The 11,165-nt window shown below is 42.5% G+C and overlaps 1 long non-coding RNA gene across 1 annotated transcript in view; it reads left to right on the forward strand.

The window, feature by feature from the left end:
• Positions 1 to 7,457, forward strand: part of LOC143441337 (uncharacterized) — a 14,099-nt gene extending 6,642 nt beyond the window's left edge. Inside the window, exons 3-4 of the long non-coding RNA XR_013108642.1 lie at positions 5,525 to 5,665; positions 6,753 to 7,457. This is a non-coding gene — a long non-coding RNA (uncharacterized LOC143441337). The remainder of the gene's footprint in view (positions 1 to 5,524; positions 5,666 to 6,752) is intronic.
• The last annotated feature ends 3,708 nt before the right edge of the window (positions 7,458 to 11,165 follow it).

Consider the following 11,165-nt stretch of genomic DNA (forward strand, 5'->3'; position numbering starts at 1 on the left):
GAAGGAGGAGGAGGAGGAGGAGGAGGAGGAGGAGGAGGAGGAGGAGGAGGAAGAGGAAGAAAAGACTTATTTTACATGTGAGTGCCTTGATGCCTGGTGCTCACAGGAGCCAGAAGAAGAAATATCTAGATTTTCTAGAACTGGAGTTACAGAAATTATGAGCCACCATGTAGGTGCTGGGAACCAAGTCTGGGTTCTCTGTAAAAGAACTGCCTCCTCTACTCCTGTCCACTCCCCCATCCCACCTGTTCCTGACCCTCCCTCTCTTTCCCTTCCCCCACCCCCTTTCTTTCACCTCTCCTTTCCTTTTCCTTCTCCTCAAACTCAAATTTTTCCTGAGTCCCTCCGAGGACTTGGGGTTTGGGTAACAGAAGCCACAAACAAGGGTTTGTTTTGTTTCCCTCCCCAGCAGAAACCTTCCCAAGCAATGGTCACTGTGCTTCATCTGCTTACATGGAGAAAGGCATTGAGAGAGAGGTAGAGTGGAGACAGGAGGATCACTGGGGTTTGTTGGCTGACAGTGAGCAGCCTCATCTGAAGGGAATCAGGCAGAGGATGACTGAGCAGGACAGCTCAGTTCACTGGCTTCCACAAGGTACATACATGGGTACATGCACTCCTCCCACACTCATATACACCACCCTGCAAAATATCACAAAAATCAAAAAGCCTCTGTATAGCAAAGGAAAAAGTAGAGAGGGAGAAAAAAACCCACAAACTGGGAGAAAATATTCGCAAACCATGTATGTGATGAGGCTGATACCCTGAAATGGCATGAATATGTCTTGTTCTCCACAGGCTCCCATCTCGAGTGCTTGGTTTTCTGGTGGGCTGTTTTCAGAGAAACTTTAGGAGGAATGGCCTAATTGGAAGAAATGGGTCATAGAATTGTGTCTTTGAGGGACATACATGGTCCTTGGTCCTATCCTCCATCTCTGCTATCTGTCCACCATGAAATAAAGGTGCTTCTCCACCAATGTCCCCACGGCCATGATGTTCTACTCAGGCACGTGAAGTCAAGTAACCAGAGCTTGAACCCTGACAGTGAGAGCCAAAAGAGACCCTTCCTCCTTTAAATCGTTTGTGTCTGGTATTTTGGATCAAGTAAGAGGGTCCAAAAAGTAACTAAGAGAGAAAATTGATGACAGAGAGGATGGGTGATTGCCGTGACTGAATCTGACCATGTGCTTCTTAAGCCTGAGAACTTGTTTTTAGAAGGAATTTGGAAGTGTTTGGAGAAGCAGGCTAGCAAACGGCTGGACGTGGGGCTTGAGCGTTTCTGGATGTTGCAGAAATGTGGCCGGTGAGAACAGTATGCCTACAGATGTGAAGGGCAAAGCTATAGGAATGGAAAATGGTGCTTGCCAGAGCCAAGGGAGAGGTAGAGTGCAGGAGCCAAGGGAGATGAGATGCACTACAGTGGAGAAGGAAAGGTCACAGGTGCTAAAACCTGTATGCTATGATTAGAGTAGTGATTACATGATTGTATGCATTCATTGGAACACTGGACTTAACCCTTGACATTAGTCATTTTTATTAGCAATTTTTAAAAGGATAACTATAAGCCATGTGACCCCCCCCCCCCCCGTGGTACCCCAGGACCCTATCCCCAGCACAGGCCTTTCTTTCCTCCAGAACTGTAGGTTAAACAAACTTGCTTTCTTTGAAAAGTTTTTTTTTTCTTTTCTTTTTTTTTAAAATATTTTATTTATTTATTTTTATGTAAGTGAGTACACTGTAGCTATCTTCAGACACACCAGAAGAGGGCATCAGATCCCATTATAGATGGTTATGAGCCACCATGTGGTTGCTGGGAATTGAACTCAGGACCTCTGGAAGAGCAGTCAGTGCTCTTAACCACTGAGCCACCTCTCCAGCCCCCTTTGAAAAGTTTTTAAAATTTATTTTTGCTTTAAATTTAAGACATAAACTATGGACCTTAAATTTGACTGTGCCTGAGAAACTATATCTGGAAAGCTCTTCTGATGGATATAACAAAAGATACAAAGGATCCAGCTATAAGCCACTGATTCTTCATGTCCTTTCAGCTAAAAACCAGGAGAACCTACAGCTTTATGTTATTCTCTCAACCACCTGATGACCTGATGAACTTGTGTGTGTGTGTGTGTGTGTGTGGTGTATTTGTGTGATCATGTGTATATGTGTTTGTGTGTGTGTAGTGTATTTGTGTGATTATGTGTATATGTGTTTGTGTGTGTGGTATATTTGTGTGATTGTATGTGTGGTGTATTTATGTAATTGTATGTGTATGTGTTTGTGGGATGTAGTTGTGTAATCATATGTGTTTGTGTGTGTGTGTTTATATTTATTAAACAGACAGACCACTTGAGGCAGAGGAATTATTACTTCACAATGTTTACATTTCACAGATAATCTGGGACAAATGTTATGACTATTGTTTATTGTTATGTAATGCAGTACAACCAATGATCTGAAGTGCTTGGGCAACATTTGACCAATTCTTTCTCAGGATGATTGTCTAAAGAATTAACCCACTGTTCTTACTGGTAAATGCTGGTGTTTCTATGTATATGAATAAATTGTTAATTGTATACATATCTAAATATTGAAGTTTAATATTGCCCATATAAAATGGCCTCAGAACAGAGAACTATGTATTTATATCTCTATATAATCTATGTATGTCACTGGCCTATATCTATACTTATCTATAAGAGAAGATAATCATGGGGCCTTATGAACAATTTTGGCAGTTCATGGACCTTCTTTGAGTGGATACGAAATTGCCCAGAACTTGAATGGACTTATCATTGCCTCTATTTCCCTCTGCAGCAGCAGTCATGGACAGTGGTCTAGTTTAGCTGATAGCAGCAGCTTCAGAAAACTGATAAGAGTGCCTTTATTGTTGTTGTTTTTCTTTAATTTCAGAAGAAAAATATACACAGGATTGGAATGTTAATAAGAAATTTGCAAATGTATATAGAAATATAACAATTTGTACCATTCTGTGGTAAGGATCCTGGCTGGCATTAGTGATGCATCATATGATTGCATTAATTGCCAAGAAGAAACTCAGAATGGTATAATTGTGCTTGATGTTCAGGTAATAGAAATGGAATTTAAAGTGTCATTAGAGGGTGGAAAACATTACTGGGGTGAAGAGACTTTAAATGCACAAGTGTAGAGGCAGCAGTTAGCACTGGTAACCCCTTTATGCTGGCAAGGAGTACATGGGGAGCTCTCCAGACTGCCATTGACCCAGCTGCTGAGGAGGGACAAGATCAAGGTCAGCAGGGTTAGTGGCAGCCTGTGGAATCACTGAGCCCTCTGGGAAGGTAGCTGCCTAAGTCAGGAAGTGACTGGGCTGGCGGCTATGATGCTTCTGCTCAGCCTAGGCTGGTGGTGTCTTGTCTTACAGTGAGTGCTCAGGAGTAGGTTCTATGCGTGTCCCACTGCTTGGGCTTATGCCTGCCTGTGCTGGTGTCCAGCAAGGTGCCTCCAGCCATCACTGTATTTTCTGTTCAATGTTATTTGTAGAATGGATAATCACTGTTTGATACTTGCTTCATTTAATTTTAAGGACAGTGTAAGTATATATTATAAAACTCTTAGGATGCCACCAGGCACATAGTAAATCTGTTTTCAGAGTTAAAAAAATAGTTTAAATTGGAGTTGGGGATGCAGCTCAGTTGGTAGGATGCCCATCAAGTGTATCTGGAGCCCTGGGACTGATCTCTAATACTACATGCACCAAGTGAAGTGGCTCATACCACATAAACCTAAGAAGAAGGTGGCTCATGCTTATAATCTCAACACCAGGATACAGACTAGGAAAATTTGACATTCAAGGCCATCCTCAGCTGCATACTGGGTTTGATGTAAGCCTGGATTACATGAGACCCTGTCTCAGAAACAAATAAAATGTTGAAATGATTATAAAAATGTAGACATGATGTGTTTGTGACCAATATAAGCTATTCTAGAAGCTCCTTCCGGGGCTCTCCTTAGTTAATGAGTTTTAGGGTGTGTACTGATCCTCTACAGAATTAGATGGATGTAAGTTCCTGCTATGGTTAGCTACAGCTTTTCTCACAAGGAGAATTATAAACTCAAGGCCAGCCTATGCTATATACAGGGAGGCTTGTTTAAAGAGAAGTGGGGAGATAGATGATAGAGAGATAGATGAGGGATAATAAATAGATGATAGATTATATATTAATAGATAAATATTCAGATACATAGATGATGGATAGATAGGTGATAGATAGATAGATAGATAGATAGATAGATAGATAGATAGATAGATGATAGAATAAGAATTGGGGGAAGAAAGGAGAAAAAGAAGAGAGACAGAGACACAAAGAGAGAACAAAGAATGGAGAGGGAGAGAGGAAAATAGAAGAGAAGCAGAGGGGGAGGAGGAGAAGAAAAAGGATGAAGAGAAGGAGGAGGAAAAGGAGGAGGAGGAGGAAGAGAAGGAAGAGGAAGAGAAGGAGAAGGAGGGAAAGGAGGAGGAGGAAGAGGAGAAGAAGGAGGAGTAAACTCTTGGACTGAAATGGGAGGCATTTCCATCATTTTCCACCATGTTTTCCTCTATCTCCCTACTAGGAAGACAAACAGGAATTTTTGTTATACCCATTCCCATGAGACTCAGAATTCTAGTCATCATTTCTTAGAGTTGCAGAGAAAGATGATCTAGTTCAGGAAGTAAGAAAGAAGAAAGCAGAAATGGAAGAGAGGGGAAGGGTAAGGCTCTGGGTCCACTGATTGCCCAAGTCAGACTGGAAACACTGTTCTGATTGTTTCAGTGTGGGAGTGAAGCCTGTGTGAGCAGGGGAGATGCTATAGTTACTTGTGTTCTCTGTTCCTGACACGCTACTCAAAGTTAGGATTGCCATGATCATGAACACCACGTTCCCATAGACCCTCGATGTGCAGGCATTCACCAGGACTGATAAGAAAATCTTAGGAAAGAGCATTCCACCTGTGACATCTCTGTTTGGTGAAGGTGTTAATGTTTCCAAGAGGTCATTCTTTCTATTTGAGCCAGGCTTTGCTTCCAACACAGAAAAAGAGAGGTTCAGTAGAGGGAGAATGGACTCGTTAGTGGTATAAATGACTAAGGAACAGTACTATTTTCTTTCTTACCCAAGTCATGGATGTTATCCAACCATGTCTGCTGAAAACGATGGTATCAAAGGAAAAAGAAAGGCATGACAACCATAGATCTGTATCCTTTATGTATTTCCTCACTCGTTAACAAGCCGAAGTTAGAAAGCTGATAGAATGTACATTTACCAAGCAAGAAGCAAAAGAAAGACTTGTGATGGTTTTGTGTGCTGTATACAGTTCTCATCTTCAGGTAAGAACAAATTACATATGCATGGCATAGCTGCAAAATACAAACTGTGTCATTTCAACCATTTCATATCCATGGTAAATATTCTGATATTTGCATTAAAAGAGTGACATCACACAGTATAAAGATGAATGGTAAGATTTATGTCAACAATTTGAAATTTAATTTTTTTTCTTTCTCTAGAATGGCATCAACTAAAAACCACCATAATGAGATGAGGAAGACCATGGGTGAAAGGAAAACTTTTCATGTTTTAGTGTGTTTAAGGATGTTTTCATTTTGCACAGGGACCTGCAAATCAGAGAGCTAACCCTGACCTCTAAGGTATCTTCTTGAATTGAAAGATGTGATTATTGGCACTGAGGGATCATGCAGCACACCAGAGAAGGTGCTCTGAGCTGGAGTCAAAAGGACATAGACACAGTCCCTAGGCAAGAGGGCAGGCAGGCCTTCCTGTCCAATAGAAAGGATTTGAACAAAGAGATTGATTGATGGACTAATGAGGTAGACTTAGCAGTCTCCACCTAAGACTGGCAGGGACTTTGGATGTCTGTGCTCTTGAAGACTCAGAGGGATCACCCAGGCTTCTCTGACCCTCACACTGCCCTCACTTCTCCAGTCAGAGCTGACTAGTATTTGGAAGCAAGAGGCCTGGATCAGGCCTAGGAGATCTCAGTGTTTGAAAGGTGGGAGGGGCAATCCTAGACAAGACCATGCTCAGCTTTCATTTTCTTCATAGAATCTCTGAGTCTATGATCAAGCAGGAGAGGAAACTGACCTGGTCCTCATTTTCTTTCAGGGTATGTGATGCTAGACAAGTCACCAGCCCTTTCCATGCTTCTGTTTTCTTAACTTCAGATAGTGGCTGTTGGATCTGAAGTCCCGCAGGGCTCGTCCACTTCTGAGAGCTGGCATCTGAGTGTGTTTTGTTGACCCCAGGCATTTGCTTCAGTCAAGCCTTCTCTCAGGCAGCAGCAGCATTGACACAAGCACACTGAAAGCTTTGACATGGCTCTGTCTCAGGGAGACACCAGTCTCAGTCCAAGTTCATTTGGCAGGATTTTGTCTATGCTTTGGGGAGTTCTCTGACTGAGCAATGGTGAACCTGGCCTTGTAAACTTCACCTCCTAAAAGAAGAACAGTCCTATGTAGATAGTATTTAAATTTATAGTGACATTTCTTATCCAACAGGAGAACAGGAAATCATTAACTAATTCCCACAGGAAATGAGGTGGTTATTGTGTTGTGGTCAGACATTAGGGCAGTAGGAGTGTTCTGATGCTCTCTGTAAGAAACCAAGTAATGAGCTTTTTATCTGGTTTGCCCAATGTGCTATGGTGAGGATAAAGGGACAGGTTAGGATCTGGGAGATTTTCGTAACTGGCTAATTCTTAAAATATTACTTTTATAGGAAGAGGAGGAGGAGGAGGAAGAGGAGGAGGAGGGCAAGCAGGAGGAGGAGGAAGAGGAGAAGAGGAAGAAGGAGCTGCATGTGTGAAGGAGCCTTGTCAGAGACCTCATACCCATAGTTTTAGGGAGTCCCTTCATGGCCTCCAGATGACACCAGGAAATCAGGGTTCTCTCTACTGACAGTCACTTCTCACATCATGGAATGTTGTGGAAACGCTCATGGGGAAGATTCAAGGGAAAACGCTACCGAGTTTCTGTTTGCATTTCCCCATGTTCCTAGTACAAACTTCTTGAATGAGCTTTGCTTGTGGGGAAATCTTTCTTTTTTTCTCCACGAAGCTCTCTTGATGAGGGTGCTGCACTTTGGTTTAATTTCCTGTGCATCCTCCTTAGCTCCTTCTGTGGTGAAGGGCTGACTACGAACCAAGCCAGGCAACTTTCAAAAAGCTAATCAATCAATGAACAAGCACACAGAAATGCTATACTCTCAAAGCCACAACAAGTACCTAAGTGGCATTGTGTGTCTATTGTGTCAAATATTATGAATCAAAAACACTATCAAGGGGCTGGAGAGATGGCTCAGTGGTTAAGAGCACTGAATGCTCTTCCAGAGGTTCTGAGTTCGATTCCCAGCAACCACATGGTGGCTCACAACTATCTGTAGAAGATCTGATGCCCTCTTCTGGTGTGTCTAAAGACAATTACAGTGAACTCATATATGTAAAATAAATAAATAATTCTTTTTAAAAATAACACTATTGAGTTGGGTGACTATTGACAGAACAGTTTCCTTCTTATGTAAATAGTTTTCTACTTGGACGTATGTGAAAACAGATCGCTTTCTCTCGGTGGGAAAAAACGTAAGTATGGAACACATTGCATGGTGTTAAGAGGGAGGTGTCCAGTATTGAAACCTGGGATTCGAAACCAGGCTCTGCTAATTATTAACCATAGACCTTGGACAGTGTCCTCAACTAGAGAGATAAGAAAGGAGCCAGACTGACCCCATAGGGCACTTGTGGGTTTGAAATGAGTTGGTATGTGTGCCCAAACCTTGAATGTAGCCATTGCTTAATAAATAGCAGCGGCAGAAGCATTGTTATTTTATACAGGGAGGGGAAAAAATGAAGTAAAAATTCAGAAGCAGCAAAGAAAAAAGAAAGGATTTCTTAAAGTTGTGACTAAGATCTAGACAAGCAAACACCGCGTAAGAGTAAGCCGGGAGGGATGCATGTATGGCTTTGTTTGCTAAAACCAACCATTCTTTTCAAACTCTGAAGTCTTCCTCACAGTGCACCAAGGCTAACTACTCAGTTCCCCGAAGGCCCCACTTTACGATTGTAATTACAATCAAGTTGGTACTAAGCCAGTCAAATGAGTCTGGCCCGCCAGCCATACAGTACATTTCAATGTCGTATTCCTACATTTTTTCAATCCTTTAATTTATGGTAATCTAATGTGTGCGCTGGGTTCTCTATTAATTTGGTCCGGTTAAACGCTTTAAAAAAAAAAGTTTTAAGCCCTTCTCAAATATTGGCTGTATCCCACCAGCTAGGGCGACTGGAGGGTGGGGGACGGACAAGAGGGGACTGCTTCAGAATAGTGGGCCTTTATTCCTTTTGTCATATTTTGATTTCTTTAAAATTGCTCACTTGCATTTAAGTCCCTAAGAGCCATGGAAATTATGTTGAACGGTAGCTGGGACTCGTGAAAAGGCCCCACAGAAGAGTCTGAAATCAACGGGCCCTTGAACCCTTTTGCATCCTGCAACATCTGACATGCTTTGTGAGAGGCAGCCACCTGCAGGAGTTCGGAAAAAGAGATGCTTCCAGCAAACAGAGAACTCTCAGAAGTGATGTGTTAATATCATGCTCGTAACTACTTGACCTCTGACCTAAGAAGCAGTAGCAAGCCGACTGAGCCACAGTAAAAGAATTGGAGCTGTCGTTCATGTTTTTTTGGGCCACGGCTGAGAAAGGGGGGCGGAGGAGACAACTACAGATTTTTTTTCTTTTTAATGGTGTCAGTTTGGCAGATTGTCTACCCAGCTGAAGTTCATGGAGTAATTAGCTAATCTCTGGGTTCACTTTTCCTATGTGTGTCAGCTTAGAGTCTCTCTCTCTCTCTCTCTCTCTCTCTCTCTCTCTCTCTCTCTCTCTCTCTCTCTCTCTCTCTGCCTCCTTCCCTCCCTCCCTCCCTCCCTCCCTCCCTCCTTCCTCCCTCCCCCTCCTTCTTCTCCCCTCTTTCTTCTCCCCTCCTCCCGACTCCTCCTCCTCCTCCTCCTCCTCCTCCTCCTCCTCCTCCTCCTCCTCCTCCTCTTCCTCCTCCTCCTCCTCCTCCGGTTCCTTCTTTTGTCAGCTTAGGTTCTCAACAGTTTACTTACTGTTTGGGTGTGGTAGAAAGCCAGTAATGGATCAGGAGTAAGGAAAATGTGTATCACAGTGATTTTGTTTATGAAGAGTTTTCAAAGCATGGAATAAAATACATAGAAATAAATACTGGTTTTTAAAAAAATGCTTAGAAGCCCTGGGGAGAAGGAAAAAAAATCCAACATAATATAATGGAAACTTCATCAGAGCTAAAAATTATAGCTCTACAATTCAAGATAAATCAGTAACTTCTACTGATCAAACCAGGGCTCCCTGCAAGGGTCACATTCCAGCTGCTCGCCTCCCAGCCTTAGAACAAGGCTTTATTCCCAACCCCCTTCTCTCTCTCTCAAACTGTCAACACTGCAAAGCCAATCCAGCTGTGGGGAAGGCAGCTGTGTGATATTCTGCCTCCCACTTCGTCAGTCAAATTGTCTGCTCCTTCCCCACCCCCGCCCCACAGTTGCCAAAGCTGCAGGGATAGAATCCTGCCATGGCTGGGGGCTGTTTCTGCCAGTTAACTCTGTGCTTCTCTCCTAGGCTCCTCATAGCATCCTTCTTCCCCCTGTACCTCCCCAGTGTCTTCTTTTCCTTTCCATCTTCATAGAAAGATTATGCACATTCTGAGACCATTCTGATCGTTGGTAATTTCCTTAAAATCTAGTCATAAGCATAATTCCATAGTTCATGGTACCTTTCCCCCACTTCTCCTCCTCCTTTTCATTCTTTGTTGATGGCTATATAGAATCCCTCCTCCCTACATGGACTGACCCTGTCTTCGTTTAACCATTTTTGGATTTAGCCATAAGCTGTGGTACAATGAATATCTCTGCACACATCTCTGTCTTTCTTCTTGACTATTCTCATCAGGAAGGCTATAAGTGGCGTTGCTGACGGAAGGCTATCTACTCTCTAAAGACTTCTCGTGAATAGTTCCAAATAGCTTTCCTTTTAAGATCTATGAGTGTATGGCAGTCTAAGCCAGTTTTAGTGGCTGAGCCACATGAGAGAGAAATGTGTTTCCTTTTCCCTCAGGGATAATATGGAAGCCATTGCACATCTCTGGGTCCTGTGTCTCAGCTGTATCTGCTACAGTTTTGGAGTCATGGTGTCCCTGTCTAGGGATTCTAACAATGGCTGGGATTCAGTCTCAGGATTCAGGACACTAACAGATTCTCCAGGGATGCTCCTAGTCAAAAAGCAGAATAGGTGCCTTTGGAGATTGTGAGCACGCAGCAGGAGGGGAGGGTTAGCACTCAGGGTAGGGGTTTATCCTCTGAGACAATGGCTGGGAGTAGGGGGATCAGGTCAGCTTCCTTAATCCATCAAGCTTCTCCCTAAAGAGCCTGGGAAGAGAGAGGAGGTTAGCGCAGACAGAGATCCTGTTGAGGAAGGATTTGAGAAGGGCAGGTTGAAGGGAACAGAATCCTTAGCAGGGCTCCAAAGGAGTTGAGCCAAGCTCGCTGGCTGGGTACCTAAGGATTGTTTGAGTTTTCGGTTTCCACACACTTAAAAATCTCCAATTATACTGACAATATCGACAGTTCTTATTTTAGGCATAGGAGTTTGTACATGTGCAAATGTGTTTATAACACAGGCCACATCCTAAATATCATCTGTGCAAACTACATGATTTCATTAGATAAGAAATGCATGACTTCCTTCCTGGAGAACCTTGAGACTATAGACAATTATACAATTATCTTTAATCATTACCACCTAACGTACCCTCATTTCCTATGCTAGCAATGTGCATACTTCCATAGAGTCTGCCTTATATGTACATCCAACATCCATGCATATACCTGAATAAAATGTGTAAAATAATACTCAGTGTGGCTACACTTGTGAATATATATATATATATATATATATATATATATATATATATATCATAGTGTATGCATTGTCTTGTAACTTTCTGGGGGGGGATGCATTAAAATATTTAAAATAGAGATAAATCTGAATTCCTAGTCAAATATAAGTTCCTTGTTGATCGTTCCAGTAGGAGTTCACTGCACTTTCTGGAGGCTTGTTCTTTCGTA

Source organism: Arvicanthis niloticus, chromosome 2 (assembly GCF_011762505.2).
Source record: "Arvicanthis niloticus isolate mArvNil1 chromosome 2, mArvNil1.pat.X, whole genome shotgun sequence".
Lineage (NCBI taxonomy): Eukaryota > Metazoa > Chordata > Mammalia > Rodentia > Muridae > Arvicanthis > Arvicanthis niloticus.